The 21,769-nt window shown below is 30.7% G+C and overlaps 1 long non-coding RNA gene across 1 annotated transcript; it reads right to left on the bottom strand.

Moving 5' to 3' along the window:
• Nucleotides 1-14,298: 14,298 nt before the first annotated feature.
• On the bottom strand, nucleotides 14,299-16,947 carry LOC124420765. Its single transcript, XR_006941364.1, has 2 exons — nucleotides 15,304-16,947; nucleotides 14,299-14,386 (listed from the first exon to the last, which is right to left on the bottom strand). It is a non-coding gene; the product is annotated as an uncharacterized LOC124420765 (long non-coding RNA).
• Nucleotides 16,948-21,769: the final 4,822 nt, after the last annotated feature.

The raw sequence follows: 21,769 nt of genomic DNA, 5'->3' as shown, positions 1-21,769 counted from the left end.
GTTTTTTTTTCTCTTGTTATTGTAGTAAATTTCCAATAAACAAATTTAAACTCTTACTAATCGGCCTAATTACTTGTCACACACAACCAGACACTTTGCCATTTCATTTATTCAATCAAAGTCACTTACTCGCTCATTTATTTATCAATTAATTTTATTATTTACCAATAAAACAGTTAACAAATAGAACAAAATACATACAATACAATACAATAACTACAAAAACAATAAATGCATTTAACAAATTATTAATTATAATCTGATATTTAGTTGCTCGCTTGCTTGCTTGCCTCTGCTGCTACTGCTGCGCTGTGTTTTCAAATGAATGTTTTCTTAAATAATCATAAATACATATAATTATTTATATGAAATAACAATTACAACAAAATATTGTTATAAAATTTTTATTAATATCATGTTTTCTTTTTATTTTACTGTAAACATTTAAAATTTGTTTAACTTTCGGATTTGTTCTACAGTTTTAAATAATTAACATGCAATTTTATTGCACTGCATGAAATTTAAATAAGTGCAGTTGAATGTCTACAAAAGTAAATAATTTGCTGAATCGATTATAATCAAACTATACAGATTACAATTATCAAGATAATTTGTTGAAATACTTTAAATTTCATTAAATTATCTAAAAAATTTCAACTTGTAGTTTGATTACAAATTTTGGAAGGACAGACGGACGGACATCGCTAAATCAATTGATAGAATTATTCTGATCTGATTCTTATTATTATAATAAATTGTTTAAATGTAATCCCTCTACCGTTGTATTGTTGTCTTGATGATCTTCCCCATCTTAGTGCTATTGTAGTACTTCCAAAAGAATAACATTTATCACCACTTCGAAAGTAGCACTAAGTAAATTTTTTCTTACCTTCTGTGGAAGTGATGTTTATTGATGTCCGTAGAAGCGAAAAGTATGTTAAATCCTAATTTCTTCAGGTCTTTTTCAGTAATTCCATTTAGAGAATTCTACTTCTTTTTCGCTTCATTGGAAGTTCTTTTAATTTTTATATTATGTATGAAAAAAGTTCGGTTTGTTGATGGATATATTTACTTCTTTCCCCTCGAGGATCCGTGCCTCTGCTAATACCTTTTATCGGCCGGTGGTGCTCTTGTTTCCTGGGCATTTCGTTGGAATAATTTTACCTGGGAGCTTTATTATCTGTTACCAAGGAAACCGGTAGCCCACAGGATAGAGTTTCAGATATTGTCTTGTTCCGATTATTGAACTTAATTAAGTGCCTATGCTTTGTTCTTAAGGTCAACAATTGCAGCATTATAATGAAGAAAGTCTGCATAATGAACTTTTAATCATTAAAACATAGCGACCAAACAAAGGTTCTCAAATTCTTCTTGACTTCGTTTAGTATTTTCAATTGAAAATTTTTTTTGAATTCAGAGTCTTAGACATACACATTTTAGCCGATTAACTGACAAATCGTAGCAGAAATTCTTCTCACTTTTACCAGGAGATTTTGCTGGAAGTCTAAGTGCATACGTAAACACTTGCTTTACTTTTCATATCTTACATGGACAATAAAGGATTCCATGGTTTCACTCTGTGTACATAAATGGTTTCACTCTAGGTATGCATAACAACACATCCTTCCCGAATTATCTTTTTACCGATATTCTCTTTCCGCGAATTTGAGTTTAAAACACATGAAAAACATACACATCAAAGGGGCCTCTTCAATAACCCAGACAGAATAAAGTCTGAAACCTGCCCTGTTTACTACCAGCTCTCGTGTTACCAGATTGTGTGGTTCTCTGTATGTCAAATCATTCTAAAGATATGCCGAGAATACATTTAATCATCTGGCAGACTAGAGGTACATGTAGAACTACTTTTTTCCGGAATTGCAATAACATCAAGAGAGGAAAGATCATCATGAAAACATGCCCCGTGAGTAAAAGTTTAGTACAATATTACAGCAGAAAATCGTTTCTTTGGAATGACGTTCACTAAAATAGTAGAACAATTCTGACCTGAACTTAGTTTAGAACTGACTTTTATCCTTATAGTAAGTGCAGTGAGAAAAAGCGCTGGATAATGTTCTTTAATGATATGTGTAAAAGTTAACACGATCTCCTTGATCATATATCATATTCGTAATCGAAATCAAAGATTTCCGAATTCTTCCTGACTTCGTGTTTAGCAGTTTGATGAAAATCTTAACATATCTAGGCCGCCTCTGTTTAACCCTCCGTCATGCACATGTTCCGATAGTCACGTACGTAGCGCATCTATCTGGCGAAATACACTATGTATTTCAGTACATTTATATGAAAAATATTCCATTTTAGTAACAATATTACGATATCTAACAATATTTGTAGAGGGTACCTGGAGACTCAAACCCCTAACCAAATTAGAAATATATTAAAATCACAGTTAAATTCGTAAAATATCTGGCCAGATACATGCGCATGACGGAGGGTTAACAACGCCGTTCAAGAATATTAAAACGAACATCGTCGTTCAATAGCCAACCCAGTAAACACCTCCGTTCAACACTCAACACCAAAATCGTAATATTTATCCCAAATAACATGGTAAACTTAAATAGTTTAAGATTGGTCGCAAATAAAATTTTATACTGAATTACTTGTCACATTAAAAGTTTTTTCAGCTCAACTTTCAACTAAACCTGGACAGGCTGGGAATTACTTGAACTTATAAATAAATGCTGATTTATTAAAATATTTCCAACAACGAGCTTTATCTGTTGTTTAATGTAGCAGCTCATTTGTTTGCTGCGATTATATAAGAAAAAGTTATATACATATATTGCCTGTCATTTAATTGAATATTCATTTAGCACTTTGTTATTTCATATTCTATAACCACGACTTAATTATTGCACAAGATTTACCTGTAAACAAAAACAACAAAACTCATTTTTTTCTATTTCAATGACAATGTCAAAAATATAACTGAATTCTTAATATACAATTTTAAATTTCAAAATGACATTGATTACATATTAGTAACACTAAAAACGACCCTCGGACTTCTTAATGTACATGTTAAATAGCACTTGAACCTCCACAGACTGGTGCATACTGGTTTTGGAGCAGTCAGTACAAGGATGCGTTAAGTTTTTTCTTCGATTTTTTTGCAGGTGTTTATTATTATTTATAGCTGTATGTGTCTTATTCGACACGCCTTTCTTACACTTAATATATGGTTAACATTTAATTTAAATTTAATAATGCCTCATTATAAGTTAATTCATCAAAAAAAGTAATAATTTATCAAAATGTCAATAAATATAAATAGTCAGCGTCAGTAAATCACTTAAGACATATATTTACTCTCACTCTCTCGCTGTCACTATTTCTGTCACTACTCCCTGTCACTATTATTAGTAAAACAATAACGAAAAATATTTATATTCAATTAAGTTTTTTTAATACGCATTTTTCGTGATTATTATTAATACTATTATTTAAATATTTTTTTTTTTTTGGTTTTATTTTTGTTGTTATTTCTCAAGGTCAGTTAAAAATTAATCACGTTTTTTTTAAATTCTCAAATATCATAAAATTACTGGTCTTCAATAACAACAAAAACAAAACAAGAAACTACTCATTTGTTTAGTCTCTGATTATATGAGTCAAACGGTGGGAGTGAGAAGCGGAGTAACAGCTGTTCGTAATTGTTATTTAATTTATAGATAATTCTAAAGGTTTCCTTTTTAATTTTTGTTAAAATTTTTAATTTTCTATATTCTTAAAAATTTCAAATTTATGCAGGTATGAATAAAGTTATAGTAAAGAACTCTTTAAAGAATACTAAATTTTAAAAAAATTTAAAAGATTTATACTTTAAAAATAAATTTATTTTAAGACCTTTCGTTCATGATTTGACAGATTATTTGACAACTTAACAGAGTCTTCTTCGTATGCCGTTGATGTTTTAAATTTTATTACATGGTTTAAAACACTCGGCAATAAGTGAAAAAACTACTATTGGAAAGATAACAAACAAGTAGGAAAGTATAGTCGGGCATGGCCGACCATATGATACCCTACACCATGAGTATATTTTTACAATTTCTACTTTTATAAAATTTTTATTTTTTGTAAAGAAACTTTTATGTTGAATTTTACCATAATTCCAAAATATTTAAGCCATTTATTGATAAAAAAACTAAAATTTCTAAATGAGGCTTTATATAGGTCAAATATGGGCCGATCCTCGGTAAATTTGGGGAAAAGGATATATTTCTAAATAACAGTTAGTTTTGTTGAGTTTCATTGCGATACAAATGGTTACAAGTCAATTTTAGACGTTTAAGTCATTTTTGAAGGGGGGTTTGTATGGGGGCTAGGGTCAAATATAGGCCGATCCTTACGAAAATCTGCAGTATCATTTATACTTATATAAAACTTATTTGTGCGAATTTTTAAAGAGATAGCAGAATATTTGACGTAATTATAGCATAAAAAGTTCAAATCGGGAGGTACGGTTGTATGGGGGCTAGGTGAAATAATGGACCGATTTCAACCATTTTCAATAGGCTTCGTCCTTGTGCCAAAAAACATGCTTGGTCCAAATTTCATCAAATTATCTTGAAAATTGCGGCCTGTACCTTGCGCACAAGGTTTACATGGACAGCCAGCCAGCCGGACAGACGGACGGATGGACGGACGGACGGACATGTCTTAATCGACTGAAAATCGGTATACTTTAAGGTGGGTATTGGACCAATATTTTTGTATGTTACAAACATCAGCACAAACGTATAATACCCTCCCCACTATAGTGGTGTAGGGTATAAATAGTTATAAATTTCTGAAAATTTAAGCATAATAGGACCTTTCAATTATAAGGATAAGCAAACAAATAGAAAATAGGTAAATATGTATAAGATTTAAATATATTCTGTGATATTTAATACTAAAATATGAAAAATATGAAATTAAAGGATACAGGTTTAAGTGAACATATTTTTGATCGGTATACTTTAAGGTGGGTATTGGACCAATATTTTTGTATGTTACAAACATCAGCACAAACGTATAATACCCTCCCCACTATAGTGGTGTAGGGTATAAAAAGCGTTAAAGAAAACTTAAATGAGATCAAAAATTTCACTTAATCCTGAGTGAGCTATAGTAGATGATCTGCTCTTAATACACGAAGTAGCTTTCCAATATCGTCAGCAGTTAGATGTTAACTAGAGCGTTAAGAAATCGTAATCGCTATGTTAAGAATGTGAACTTTGATATTTAGTACATTTAGTGGATTTACAAATACGAGAGTAGATAAAGGGAGCCCCACTTCTCTAAACTAAATTAAATTAAAAATTCATATTATAACAAGTATGAATGTATAGTCGGGCATAGCCGACCATATGATACCCTACACCTGTCAGCATGTATGTTAAAAATTGGGATTATTTAAAAAAATAAAGCATTTGGTTTGTTTTTTTAACTTTATTTCGGAGTATTTTTACCTTTATTTTGGCAAAAAAAAAGAATTTTTTTACAAGAGGGCTCAAAGGGGAGTAGGGCAAAATATGGCCCTATCCTTAAAAATGTTGGTAGGGGGAGTTATGTCTTCTTCAATATTATTTATGTTGAATTTAAAAGCGTTATTAGTGTTTGTAAGTGAATTTTGACATTTAAGTCATTTTCTGAAGGGGAGTTTGTATGGGGGATAGGATCAAATGAAGCCCGATCATTACAAAAATCGGTAGTGTCATTCAAAGTTCTATAAAACTAAGTTTTGTCGACTTTTGTTAACATAATAGATCATTTAAATTAATTATAAGCCAAAAGGCCCTATTTGAGGGGGTACGGTTGTATGGGGGCTAGTCGAAATAATGGACCGATTTTAACCATTTTCAATAGGCTTCGTCCTTGTGCCAAATTTCATCTAATTATCAAAATTGCGGCCTCTACCTTGCGCACAAGGTTTACATGGACAGCCAGCCAGACGGACGGACATAGCTTAATCGACTCAGAAAATGATTCTAAGCCGATTGGTATACTTTAAGGTGGGTATTGGACGAATATTTTTCTATGTTACAAACATCAGCACAAACCCAATATACCCTCCCCACTAAAGTGGTGTAGGGTATAAAAATTTTAATATTTTTGTAAGATTATATGTGGCAACTCTTATATTGCTTGTAGCTCCCACAATTCTGAACCGATCTTATTAATGTAAATAGCCTTGTTTATTAATTATATAGTTGTAGTAGTCGTTTCAGGTAAGTTTTTTTACAAAGGGTTCGTGATTGTCTAAACCGATACTTATTGGAAATTTTGATCCTAGTAAGCAAAAGCAAGGATGTATAGATTTTCTGGGTTGTATCCTTCTGAGGTTTCTTCCTAATAACACATAGACGTTTGATTTATTATCCATGAAATGAAATACCAAGGCTTAGTGGCTGTTTAAAACCGATATTACTTATTGGAAAATGTGACCCCATTTAGCAAGAGCAAGGATGTATATATTTTCTGGGTTGTATCCATTTGAGGTATCCTTCTAATTCATGCTGCAGAAAATAAATTCTCAATGCTTATGACTGTCTAAAAACTATATAATCAATTGGAAATTATGATTCAATTAGCAACAGTTAAAGTCTCCAATTGAGCAGTGTCCGGTTATTACCCCTACTAAAATCCTCATACTCCTTCTGTTCATTCCTAATAGCATTCTAAGTTGCTTCTGTATTTAACTCAGCCACAGCTTTCTAGAAACTCCACAATCCACCCTACTATGACAGGGTCGATTGATGGAGTTTATAAAATATTCGAAAATTAGCTTAAAATAATGACAAATGGGAGAATTTTCGAACCGACCCTATTATCAAGCTTGAAAACCGAGCCTTTTCGAGCCAATTCATATGCAATATCATTACACTGTACGTCACAGTGTCCCCTGTAAAGCTTTAAGAGAGTGAAAACTGCACACCCCTCAAACATTACTTCCGATCCATCCCACTCATCCCTACTAGGAATCACCATAGAGGGTACTTCCCTCAATTCCTGTTAGACCTGCCTCGTACAGTATTCTATTGTGGCCTACCCGCTTTGGTCTTACTAGAGCTGATTCAATTAGTCTGAATAAGTTCCGATAGAAACACACCTTTGAGTCTTACTGAGTATCAATCTATAACTGCTTTTCCTCATCCATATCCACCACACAGTACAACCATAAGTAATAATGGGCCTTACTACCGACGTGTAAATCCTATTTACCATGTCTGGTCGCAAACCCCTGTTCTTACCAATAGAGTTTTAGTACGTGTAATGAACATTGAGACCCTTATTAAGCCGTTCATGTGCATTCTTCTTTCAAGACAATTTGCGGTCAAGGAAGGTTTATAGATACTTGGCTCCTTATGATAAAGTCAGTCCAATGCCATTTAATTTCGGCAAGCTAAAACTCTCAACTTTATATTTCCTAGTGAAGAGAACTAGCTCCTTGTTAGATAGATTTACACCCAGTCCATTCCTATTTGCTCAGGTTGATAGATCTCTTAGTGCTCACTGCATGACCTCACAATTGTCGGCAGAAATTTACCTTTGACCAGTAAAACCATGTCATCCGCATAATCTTCCTACCTTTGGATTCAAAGATCCTTAGGATAGAGTTGACCGTCAGTATCCATAGTAGAGAAAACACAACTCGTGCTTGTGGTGTACCCATGGTAACTCTTTTTCGAATTCTATCACTTCCTTCTTTTTCGAGATATCTATATATTTTTTGAATTATTTTAAAATTTGTTGTAGATATACAGACAATGTTAATTCGAATCATTCGTTTTCTAAAATTTCCGGATACGATAACTTTTATCTCAGATATGATAGAGAAAATCAGAGGTGAGGTTCGGTTTTACATCTTCGACTTTATAATATTTTGTCGGCCTTTGATATTTAGTAACATACAACAAAACTTAATATATACGTAATCAAGAGTGGAGTTGACTTGATTTATATAATTGCATATCTATTGAGCTAAATTTACCACCTCTGGTATATCATATGGAACAACTAACTATAAATTAATAAGCAATTAATCATCTGTTTTTTAATTAAACAATAATAGATAAAACACATTTTGCAAACATGTGCTCGAAAGTAAATGAACTTTTTCAATGCGGTTCCATTTCCTAATTACCCTTTACCCACTGTTTTATATAGAAAAGCCTAATTACCCTATAGCTGGTAAGCTGCAAGGTGAAATTACCTTTGTAATCAAGTATAAACTGAATTTTCTCACAACTTTTCTTGAACTCCTTAAAAAGTATTTTTATAAACACTTGGAAACTGTTGTTTTACCTGACAACAACCACTTAAAATTGATAAAATATTGATATATTTTTCAAAGCTGGTAACACTCTTACCACGAATAAGAATAATAAAAAACTAAAAAAGAGTGAAACAAGTTATAATTACAACAAACAGAAGAAATATCTAAAAACAAAACTGAAATAAAATATCAATAACAAAAACAAAAACAAAAACAATAATAGATTAATGGGTGAGAAAAAAAAACGATTACTATGAGAATAAACGAACTTTAAAATAAAATTATCAAAAATAACAATAGTTAAAACAATCAAGTAAGAATCAATAATTTTAAAAAAGTATTAAAATTCTACAACAACAAAAAATATCACAACAAAAATAAAGATAATGTTACTATTTATCAGGTATGGAAAAGTGTTATTGTTTTTTCTTTTAGTATCTTTTAGAGTTGTATTAAGGTAAATTTTAAGGAACAAAAGTTGAATAATAAATCCTAATCTAAAACGTATTTCTGGTGGAGATCCAATAATACTTTTTATATAATTAAGTTCGGTGCTCCAACTGTCTTTATGAAGGTATAGTTCGTTTGGTGGGGTTTCTCTGGACACAAAAAGTTTATTTTAGCTCATCAAGCTCGAAAGTCACTACTTATATGAGTACTTACAAATAGTTTTATTGTGCGTACAATAGTGGTTTCCAAAGAAAAGCCTCTTTATATGTATGTGAAAAACAATTGCTAGCGGGCAATTCAATAAAATGTTCAAATCAAATGTCAAACTAATAATAAAATACCTCTTTATCTCATTACATATATGTAAGTCATTATAAGAGTACTTAAAAGAAATGCAGACGAATTGACAGTGTTTTACCAGCACACCTGTCTTGATGGCCTTATTTCACTGTGGTCTTTTTTATCCACTGGGTAGACTTGAGAACGGTCTACCGCTCCCCAGAATCCTTTTATAAAGCACTCAAATGCCAAATTTTTGTACATAGATGTGTGGGTCCATGTACAAGCACTTCGCTGAAGTACTAGATCTAACTTATCTCTTGCTATAGTAGCAAGAATTGCGGAATGACAGACAACATAGGCTCAAACCTAATGTACACCCCGACAAGGAAAAAGCAATCACTAAGCCAATAAAAAGTGGGTTACATCAACATCAGGTGGAATCAATCTTTCAGATATAGATTGCATTATTGGAAATGCATTCCTCCTCTTATTTGGTATCCCGAAATACCGAGCTAATAAATCAGGATTTCTTTTTATGTCGAGATAATATGACAAAGGATGTAGAAATTTCCAAATTCAATTCTAACTCTATAATTGCCCCGACAAAATGAGTGGTCGGACCTCAGGAAACAATATGAATCCTGTTGAGAAGGTAACAGCACAAGAAAACTTCCCCGAAGTACTAGTCTGCTGGAGGGCAGAGGAGACAACCTTGATCGTTTACAGTTCCATAATCAGACCATAAGGAACGATATACGGAATGACAGGCAACTAGCAAGTGTCAATCTGAAAATTCTATACTGGTAGGGAATCCTGCACAGGTCGCTCTGTCACATCACCCAGTGATACCCAGTGAGATAATCCAGACATACATGGGATGGATATATCAGTCCTAAATCAGTATTAAACCACAGCCACTACGTGGATCCCGAAGAAACCTCAACCAACTGACCAGCCAGGAAAAGTCCTGCGGGAATCTGGCCACCCGTAGTACCAGATTATCTGGTGCTCTGGTAAGACCCCATGTCGAATCATTCCAAGGAAAGACCGGGGATACATTTGATCATCACTGGTTTAAAGTCCCGACAGACTAGAGGTATTGGTATCACCTATGTTCCCCGGGATTGTAATAACACAAAGGTGGAGATATCCCCAAGGTAACATGAATCAAGATTTATACAGTTATTAAAAGGCTCAATGGCAATACAATCCACCCTAATTTTAGATTTACAAAGCATTATTTTACTGTTAACTGATTTATCAGCTGTAAATGTGAACATTTCTAGTTCCGTTTGTTCGGAAAAAATGATCTAAAACGTGAAGGCAAATGTTTATTGAGTTATAAACTTCGTGGGATTTTGTTCTCTCTCCTATAAGTAAAACATGCAAAAGGTAATGAACTAATAATTTCATGCTATTTGAAACTTTCGCCAAAAAGTAAGTCTAACGTTGTTATTGCCAACTTTTTTTCTATAACGTTAATGGATTTTTAACTTATTTTATCTTAATTTTGACAAAACTGGGTACTAGGTTTCAGTTTAAGGACCTCTGTATTTAAAACAAACTAACAGAAATCTTTTAACATATTTTACCTGCTTATCTCCCTTGGCAATTAAATGTGTTTTTAAATTAAACATTATGAGAAGTGTGAATGTAAGCAATTAATTGACTTTAAAATTTTACTTTCATATTATAATTAGTAGTATATTTATAAACTCCAATTAATTTAAGATGAATTGGTTTGCGCTTCCTTTTTAATTCAGACTATATTAGGCGCACTTTGATTACTCATATTACTTAAACACGTGTGGGATGAATACTTATTTTTAGATTTATATTTATTACCCGGTTACAGGTAAGGAACTTATCATGAGTAAAAAACGCTTTAAATGTTTACCTGAAAGTAATGTTAAAAAGCATAATAATTAATATTTATGAAAACAAGTTTAAGTTTGTTTTCTTTAACTATTCCTTACAATCGTTATCTGAGAAAATCTAAGTCATAAATGATTAATAGCAGCAGATTAAAACTATATAAAACAAGACAAGAAATCAAGTTCTCCGTTTTATCAAGTGTTTTTTTGTACCACACTGTAGATTTATCTGTGAATTTTTGTATGTTTTTAAATTGTACATGATTTAAAATGATTATTTAATAAATTTAATCAACAATAACTAATTGTATAAATATTGTAATTATTGCATAAATTATACAGATTATCATATTTGTTGTATTTACATTTCAAATATAGTTAGTGATTTTTACAAACAAATATTAACTGTAATAAAAGTAATGGCTAATTATTAAGGGTATTCATGTCACAGCAGCCACCTTGTAGGCGCTCATAATAAGGGATCAAATAGGTTTATTGGTACGTTTAACAACGTATTGTTGCGATAGGTTATAGAGATGTTTTTAATTTCGTATCATCTGTATGAAAATTGATTTCTGAATAGATTCAATAGCATATCCTAACATATGGATAATATGGGTTGATCCTATAAAGATAATGAAAGCTTTTTAAAAATTTAAAGGTCCATGAGTATGATTAGATCTTGTATATGGGAATAAATCATGTGTGTCCACTCATTTATACAGAATTAGGTGAACAGATTCAGAGAAATATGAAGAGGCCAGTGAAATGGTGCAACCTTTTTCTTAAATTCCCAAGCTTTCAATGAAATTAAATTCAAATATCTTGAGAGCAATGTTATTACACATCACAGTCTGGAATATTTTAAGGTACAACGTCTCTAGTGGTTTTCAAATTAACATTTTAATAATTATTACTAAAGTTTATAACGTAAAATGGGATAATATCACTATAAACTATATAATATCACTATAGACTATATAAAACAAATTGATTTAAAAAATAACAAGTTTAATAAATCTTAAAGGTTTTATGAAATCTATAAGAAATAAATAATTACGTATTAAATGGTAGATTAATGAAGAAAATTTACACACATAGACATTTAAGATTATATTAGCTGCTGTTAATATTTGACATTTCGAATGAATAAATCGGAAAGAGTCTATAAAATACACATAGGCAAATGAGAGCTGGTGCTTTTTTCATAGAGTATATCAGCTATTGGGGTTTATTTTATCAAATCAAGTCATTTTTCTGAGTTGGAATGCTCTTTGTGTTATGAGATATTGCGTGCGATCCCTATCAAGCGTTGATCATATTTTCTTCGTTAGAATGTAATTTGATTCGTTTCTCTATGTTGCCTAGAAGAAATAGGAAATGCCCGAATAGCACACTAGTGAAACTACACCTGACTGTTAAATCTGCATGTCCTCGTACCCACACGAGTACCTAACATATTTCAATTTCTAGTAATTCTGTTTAAGGATATCCGGCATTGCTGAATTACTCATGATGTAGAGTAAAGTACTATCTTGGACTTGATTACTGAGTGGATTTCAGTAAAGGTTAGAATATCTTTAAACTAGTTGGTGATATTTAGTCCAGAATTAAACTACAATAAGATTAATTCCTCTCTTCATTTAGAGGCATCAAGTATGGCAGTAATTTCGAATGTTCGATGTAGCGGCTTGTCAAACCTTAGGATTAAAAATTTTTCAGAACTCTATCAAGTAGTTTGCAATTTTATTTTATATTTATCACTTTTCAGCAATCAGTAACACTCTCAGGTTACCTTTGTGAAACATCCACATTGGTGTTATTGCAATCCCGTGGTATGAAGAGGTGTCCAATACCTATAGTCTGGCCGGGACTAAAAAATTGCTTACAGTCTACTGTTTGGCTTAGTCCTAGCATACATTGAAAGAGGTCAGACCAGTGCACCGCATAATCTGGTACTATGGGTGGCCAGTTGCCCGCAGGACTATGTCCTGGCTGGTCAGTTGGTTGAGGTCCCTGCGGGATCCACGTAGTGGCTGTAGTTTAAACCCAAATTCTCGGGGAGAGTAAGTGGCTGTTAAAAGACCGATGTAAGGCAAAGTCAATATTTCGGTATAAGTTCGCTGCTGTTGTCGAAACAACAGATATCCCACAGAGGAGTGACAGTCGGACTAAGCGTTAGAAATGAGTTGGTATTAATTGTGTATGGTACGGGATGAATGTGGGATACGGCGGGCCTCACCCACCCGTCTACCTACAATAAATGTGTCGTATGAATGAGATGTGTGCTGGGTTGAATGATGATAGATGAAAGGTATCATATACATATGATACCATTGAATATTCCTTCCTTGTCCAGATATGTTCAGAGTATACTCTGTTTATATCAGAATTACCAAAGTGTGTCCCTGTGAGTAAGAACAATGTCTTCGGCTTATTTGATGGATTCGTTAAATTAAAATATTTTCCTTGAATGTCAAGGAAACTATATTGCGCCAATTTAATCATTGTTGGCTGTAACGTGATGTTCTTTCCTGGGGAAAAAACTTTCGGTTGATACAGCTGTCGCTGGGTTGACAATCTTTGGCCGAGTATGACTCGGGTCGTTCCGGAGCGAAGATCCAATTGTCGTGGGAACGATTTAATATATTTCAAGATATGTGATTAGTTCTATGAGAAACACTATGTTTAAAATAAAAAGACGTATTCCATACAAGAAATCCTCTAACGGAATCCAAAGAAAACTAAATTATTTGAAATCGAAAACAAAAGTGGCTTTTAGTTCTAAATATACATATGTGTTATATTTTAAATAAATTAATTAAAAAGTAACTTTTATCGTTTCAGTAACAACCTAGTATTAAAAATAATGTCAAAAATATTATAGGTATTAAACAAAAAATAAACACTTCTGGCAACACTTAATGAATTTTGCAACTTTAACAAAATTTATGACGACATACAAATTTGTTAGTTCATTAAATTCTAGTATTTTATTAAAACTAAATAAAAACTAGACGAAATGTATTTAAAAATAACTTTAAAAACACAAAAAACTAGTTTCAAATTTAAATAAATTCTTTAAAAAAAAACCAACTATGTAGGTACAAACAATTTAAAACAAATAATTTACTTACCTTTTAGTTTAGGTTTAGTTATGTCAAATATAAAAATAACATATCAGTAGACAATAATAATTATAATTTATCTTAGTAGAGGTTTTTCGTTTTTATTTTAAGATAAAATAAAAAAAATATAAGAGTTAAAAAAGTATTATAGAAAAATTATTTTATTTATTGTACTGCTATTTCGCCAAGGTTGGTGGAGTAGTAAAATTATGTCAACAGCTGTTTAGGTTTATTGAGATTTTTGTTTTGTTTTTCTTATACGTTTGTTTTTTCACGTTTTGTTTTTGTATTTTATGGAAACACGATGTTAATCAACAATGTATTAAAAAATACTCGCATAAAAATGTGTGTAAAAGAGAGAACTATACAATGTTAACGTAAACAAAGTGGGAGAGATAAATGTTTCGTAAAATGTAAACATGCAAAGAAGAAAAACACATAATATAATAATCAGGCATGGAAAATTGCTATAAAAATAAGTATAAATAATACTAACTTTCAATAAAAAAGGAATTTTTTAGGTATCAAAGTACTAAACTAATATTCCACTAGACTATAGACTATACTATATTCTGGAATATCGACCAGATTATATTATAGAATGATGATTTTTTGTAGAATATTTTAAACAAAAAGGCTTAAGTCTAGTCTATAGTCTAGTCCACAGTGTATTCTATAGTTTAGTCTAGTCCACAGTGTATTCTATAGTTTAGTCTATCGTCTAGTCCATAGTCTAATCTATAGTCTATGTTAGACTAAAAGTCTTTAGTCTAGTCTATAGTGTAGTCTGTAGTCTAGTCTATAGTCTAGTCTATAGTTTAGTCTATATTCTAGTCTATAGTCTAGCCTATAGTCCAATCTATAGTCTAGCCTATAGTCTAGTCTATAGTCTAGCCTATAGTCTAGCCTATAGTCTAGTCTATAGTCTAGTCCATAGTCTATAGTCTAGTCTATAGTCTAGTCCATAGTCTATAGTCTAGTCTATAGTCTAGTCTATAGTCTAGTATATAGTCTAGTCTATAGTCTAGTATATAGTCTAGTCTATAGTCTAGTCTATAGTCTAGTCTATAGTCTAATCTATAGTCTAGTCTATAGTCTAGTCTATAGTCTAGTCTATAGTCTAGTCTATAGTCTAGTCTATAGTCTAGTCTATAGTCTAGTCTATAGTCTAGTCTATAGTCTAGTCTATATACTAGACATAGACTGGCCTATAACCTTAGCTACAGTATAAAATAGGAACTAGTGACTGGAAAAATAGCTGAAAATTTTATGGCGGTACCTTGATAGCAAGAAGTACTGACAAAAACGTACTAAAGCACTGAATTTTCCATGCCTGATACACAATATAATAACAGAGCGTAAGAGAGGGCTGGGTTGAGAAATTTCAAAGAGAGCACAACAGATGAAACAAGAAAAAAACACAAATCAACACAATGTTTGCAACATTTTGCTGCTGCTTCTTCTATTTTTTCTGTGTAAATTTTTGTTAGCTTTCACTAATGATTTTTTTTAGATTTTCATTTTTAATTTTATAGATTTTTCTTCAAAATATTTTTAGTATTATCGTTATATTATAGGCTTTTGTTAAATATTTTTGTTTAATTATATATTTGTTATAATTTAAATTGTAATAAATGAATTTTTGCCACTTTACACTTTAACTATTGAGCAATAAATATTGAGTACAATATTTTTTTTATTATATTTTTTATTGTTGCCTTTTAACAACTTATACATACACTTGCACTTATATTTTTTATAAAAAAAATGGTTTTCATTTCTTATATTTATCGATAATATTTCTTTAATATCTCTTTATTTTTATTAATTTTAAAAATGATATAATTTTGTTGCTAAATTTTGTATTTATTTTGGAAATTTTTTTGACTTATTGCTTCTTTCTTTCCATATAGATTTTTCTTATTAGAATGCGAAAACGTTAAATACACACTCTTCTCGTACTCTCCCGCAAAGGCATTCACTCACTCATACACATTCATGAGAACATGTATTTATTTATCTTTTTTTACTTTTTGTAAATACACTTCTCTCTCATCTTGCTATTTTTTCATCATAATCATCACAATTATTAATTCTTTTTTTTTTCCTTCCACTTTTTAATATTTATTTATTAATTTACACTTTGTAAATGTTAAAAAAAACGCCCGTTTATAAAAAAATTAACAAATTATTCACAATTTATTTACGTATTTTCTAAACTATTTTCATGAGCAAATACTTCTCATGCGTTTTCATTTTTTCCATTATTTCTTAAAATTTTCTTTCTATTTATTTTTTCACAAATAATCAGCTGGCTCTGGCGCACCAGTGAATAAAAATGAAAGAAAATGGCCAAAATGTATAAGAAGAAAAATCACTGTAATTTTTATTTTAGCAAAACGAAAGATAAACCACAATGTTTCCACAACCCGTACTCCAAAAGAGTATTTTCTCGACTGAATTTTATAGATTCGCATACGTATCTTTTTGCCGCATTTACTCAATCGTTGTTATTCGTTGTTTGTCAATCTTCTTTCTTTTCTACTTATTTATTATTTTTATTTCTGTATTTCAAGTTTTGTTTTCAAAATCTCTGTATATGTTTGTCTGTTGGTTCATCGTCAATGAGTGTTTTTTTTGTGTGTGTTTTACTTTCTGGTTTTTGTTTGGTGTTGAAAACGATAACAACAAAACAAAAATAAAAATCATAACAAACAGGAAGAGCAACAATATTTAGCCATACAACGGTTTTTTTTATCTAGTAGTCTACTCTTAGGTGTAGACAGAGAGTTAAGAAACGCAACGAAGAATCTTTAAATTTAGCTTGAAATAAAAAATAATTCCTTTATTTTTAACAAATGCAAATTATTGTTAATTTTGTATTAAATTTAGTTTTATTAGTGTTTATTTCCTTTGCACAATTTGTTATAAAATTCTCTAATTTCATTTCATTGACATTTCCTATTAGAGTATCTCTCGTATATAGTGTTGCCAACTATTATATATTAATGTTTTTTTTAATCGCTTAATTTATCTTTAATGAATATTAGTGCCGCTTCACACAGGAAAACTTTTGATTTTGGGAAAATTTTGATAACAACAGAGACGGATATCAACAGAGATAGGAAATTTAGTGTTATTGTACTTTTGCAGTACTTTTTGACAAAGACCTTAGTACCTCACAAGATACCTGTGTTTTTATTACAAATCTTCATATGTAGACAACACATTATGCAATAGATTACTCTATATACTCCAATGAATTGAAAAGTCAATAGATTAGAGCTAGGGTTCTAAAAAATCGACTTTCGAATAATCGAACAATCGACTTTTTGACGAAAAAAATAAAAAGTCAAAATCGACTATTGTGTTTCAAAAAAATGAAAAAAAAGTCTTGAAAGATCGAAAAAAAGTCAAAGAGTCGGAAAAGGTCCAAAAAAAGTCGCAAAAAAGTCGAAATCTCAGAAAATAGTAGAAAAAAGTCAGAAAAAGTCGATTATTTAGTCGAAAAGTCGACTTTTAATAAATAAAAAAGTCGAATATTCGACTTTTAATAAAATGAAAAAAGTCGGATTCTAACTAAATGAAAAAAAGTCGAAATGTCGACCTTTCGTTTCAACTATAGAACCCTAATTAGAGTAGAGACTAGTTTGAAAATTATATATTATTCTAGTCTACCTACTAGTACATAGTAGAAAATATGTTCTAGTAAGTATACCATAGAATAACAAGTGATCGACCAGTTCATTTGTTATTCTACGCAATAATAGTCTGTCGACTAGTCCAAAGGATTGTCAAGTATAGATACTATATAGGACTAATTAATTAGTCCAAGGAGTAGTCATGGAATAGTTTATATACAAGTGTATAGAGTAGACAATAAACTAGTCAATAGGCTTGATTGTCTCTGAGACTAGTCAATAGATTTGTCAATCGCTGAGGTACAATCTTTAAGGAGCAAATTTTTGCAACTAATACAGTCAACAAATAGTACTTTTTTAAATTGAAATTAATAATATAGTTTTTAATATAGTTAATATAGTTGAAACGAAAAGTCGACTTTTCGACTTTTTGCATTTTATGAAAAGTCGACTTTTCGACATTTTGCATTTTATGAAAAGTCGACATTTCGACTTTTTGCATTTTATGAAAAGTCGACTTTTCGACTTTTTGTATTTAGTTAAAAGTCGATTTTTCGACTTTACGACTTTTAATATTTTATAAATAGTCGACTTTTCGACTTTTTCCGACCAGAGTTAAAAATTTATAAAGTTGCCAGAAGCGTAAATTTATAATGTTGCTATTTATAATGTTCCGACTTTTCGACCTTTTTCGACTTTTCGACTTTTTTCGACTCTTTCCGACTTTTCGACTTTTTTTTATAGACGATAGTCGAGTTATCGACTTTTTTGGAACAAAATAGTCGACTTCGGCTTTTCGACTTTTTTCGACAAAAAGTCGTTTGTAAGATTATTCGAAAGTCGATTTATAGAACACAACTTGTTAGGTATACCGTGATATTAAGTTCGTATTTTCTTTAAACAAAACAAAATCATTTATATTCGTAGAATGTACGATATAGGAGGAAGAATAGTAATAAATAAATTTTAATTAACTGCGAATTTTTTCTACCATATAAGTTGTCAAAATTCAATCCCCACATCTGGCGAAGCTGATGGTGTTCACAAATTGGGGATTTCAAGTTTCATTAAGGGACAGATTTTCGTGGGGAGGATTTTTATAGTTTTTGCGCTATTTTTGGGTATTTGTATATTTTATTTATAAATATCAATAAGCCCACCGAGCTCAGCAAAATTTGCTTGAATACCACACAAACACGTACATTTCTTACCGGGACGATTTTGCTGAGGTACCTCTAAGTAGCATGCTCAGTTCATATAAAAAAATCGAATATTGGAAATTTTGTTGAGCTTCAGCAAAAATAAAAATAAAACACCGCGTTATCTACAACCTGCACTACCAATAAAATTTCATATTCTCTTTTTCTCTATATCACTGCATTATCTTAACATCTGTTGTGAAAATATTTATAATTGAACCTCCTTAAGATATGCAAAGGACTTTATATTATTGATATTGCACAGTGTGACCACGATATAAGAATTTTTTACATTTTGTTGTTTTTGAAGGAAAATTTCTTTATTTTTAAACTATTTTTATGATTAAAATAATTGTCTACGAATTAAATGTTAACACGTTAATTTCAATTTATTGAATGCAGTTTAGCAATAGAATCATCTGAAGATTCTAACTTTAATAGTTTTCCAGATATGTTACAAATGAGAGATTTCGAGCAAATCATTACAAGTACGTCAATTTATATCTTTTGCAAATTTTTATCTATGAACAATTTGAATAATCTAATAGTTACCAAGATATACGGGTGCCAGGCCACCCGTTGAAAGTTCGCCAGTTATTCACTAAATATGTCTGTTCCAGTACGAGTCAAAAGTAATCAGAAAAACAACAAAATATATTGAAATTTTAGTACGGGAACGACTTATTGTAAAAACTTGCAACCCAAATGAGTTCATGTGAACAGACATAATGTTCACATGAACGTCAAAGTTTTTTGTGTAAAATTTCTACCTCTAATAGTTTTTCAGGATATACGAATTTTTCTATTTTAGCTCCTCAGATAAAAGTCCGCCCTTATACATATTTGATGTATCTAGTTCCATTAGTTTCCCAGATAAATGAAATTTTGTATTTAATTAAAGTAGGATATGAAAGCTCCAAGTCCCCCAGGTAAAAGTCCGCTTTTATTTCCGCAAAATGTTCAGATGAATATTAAAATTCTTCCTGCAAAGTTAAGAGAATCTATATAGTTCTATTAGTTTCCTAGATAAACGTATTATTGGGTTTTAATAATATGGGAGGTGTCGCTCTTTTCACGGTAAGTCCGCCAATTTATTTCAGAAAATGTTTCCATGGTTGTTAAAGTGATTAATGCAAAATTTTAAGATTCTATCTGTAATAGTTTCCATGATAAACGAATGGAAGATGCCATGCCCCCTAATGCTAGTTTCGCCTACTTTTTGTCAAAATTTGAGGACTCGAACTATTATATTATCACAAATATACGAATTTAATATTGTCTTAATATAGACATGGCTCCTCGCCCACTTGAAATTTCAAAATAAAAAGTAGCCTTATAAACTATTGCAGACATACAAAAATTAGGGTTTTATAGTTGAAACGAAAAGTCGACTTTTTGACTTTTCATTATTTATTTATGTTAAAATGTTAAAAGTTGACTTTTCGACTTTTTGCATTTTATTAAGAGTCGATTTTTCAACTTATTTTATTTAATTAAAAGTCGACTTTTTGGCTTTTTTCGACTTTTTCCGACTTTTCGACTTTTTGATTTTTTTCGACTTTTTCGACCTTACGACTTATTTCGACTTTTCGACTTTTTCCGACTTTTCGACTTTTTTCGACAAAAAGTCGATTGTTCGATTATTCGGAAGTCGATTTATAGAACCCTAACAGGAATACGCTGTGTAAATTGGTCCTACTGACCTATAAAGTTCAAACATACAAACATACTAGTATTATTTCTTTTGAAGCTTTGGGCATTACATTATTATTATTAACATTATTTTATTAATAATCTACAGTATTATTACCACTGGTTTTGTTATAGCTACAAGTGTCGCCTTGATTATATTTTTATACGAACCACGTTAACAAAATCAATATTTTTATTGTCCATTCAATTGAATTTTGTACACTGTAAAAAATGCTAATTACCATTAAAAGCCGTTTAACACACTGATAACATGTACTTAAATGGCTTCACAATGTTTATACATAAAAATTTACCTTGAAATATGTACACTTTTGAGTTAATTACAGTGTCTATTAAATTACCTACATTTTATAAGGATAATGTATTTTTTATTTTGAATGAATTAGCTGTCTCTTTTAGATTTAGAGTCTCTAGTACATTTTATAAAACTAATATGTAGTTTATTCTGTTGGTAATTGTGTAACAATTTTGTTCTTCACTGTAAATTGATTTGTGTAATTAAGTGAGAATATGAGTCCAGTTAGTGGCCAAATATACTTACATGTACAGTATTGCACGAAATCTAAACTATTTTCAGATATAACTCACAAAAAACTAAAATTCGGTTCAGTTATTAACACTTAATTTCGAATTGATTTATGTTTTTTAAAAACTTGGCAACAAATAAATTTAAATTTTATTATTAAAATAGTTATCGAACAATACTGTAGTATCTATAACCACGTCTATTTGATAACATACTTACAAGTCAAAAATATATATTCACATTTCTTACCTGAAAAAGAAGAAAAAATTAAATGGAATATTTAGTTATGTGAATAAAATGGAATATTTTTATACAATTGATGGAAATAAGAAGATTAAAAATTCTTTCTTTGTAAATGTTTGAAATATTATTTACAAAATACATAAGTACATAGTTAACAATACAAAGGAAACAATGCGATCCATAATACTTAATGGTGTTCTGAAAAGCTTAAGTGACAAAACGAAAAACTTTTCGGGAATGTCATTAGGGCCTATACCATCCGGTGTGGGAAATACTAAAATAAGAAAACACAACTAGAACTGAACTAGAACTGATCTAGATTTGAACTAGAACTGAACTAGAACTGAACTAGAACTGAACTAGAACTGAACTAGAACTGAACTAGAACTGAACTAGAACTGAACTAGAACTGAACTAGAACTG

This window comes from Lucilia cuprina, chromosome 6 (assembly GCF_022045245.1).
Source record: "Lucilia cuprina isolate Lc7/37 chromosome 6, ASM2204524v1, whole genome shotgun sequence".
Lineage (NCBI taxonomy): Eukaryota > Metazoa > Arthropoda > Insecta > Diptera > Calliphoridae > Lucilia > Lucilia cuprina.
The sequence above is the reverse complement of the archived record's forward strand: the minus strand, read 5'-3'. Positions and strand labels throughout refer to the sequence as shown.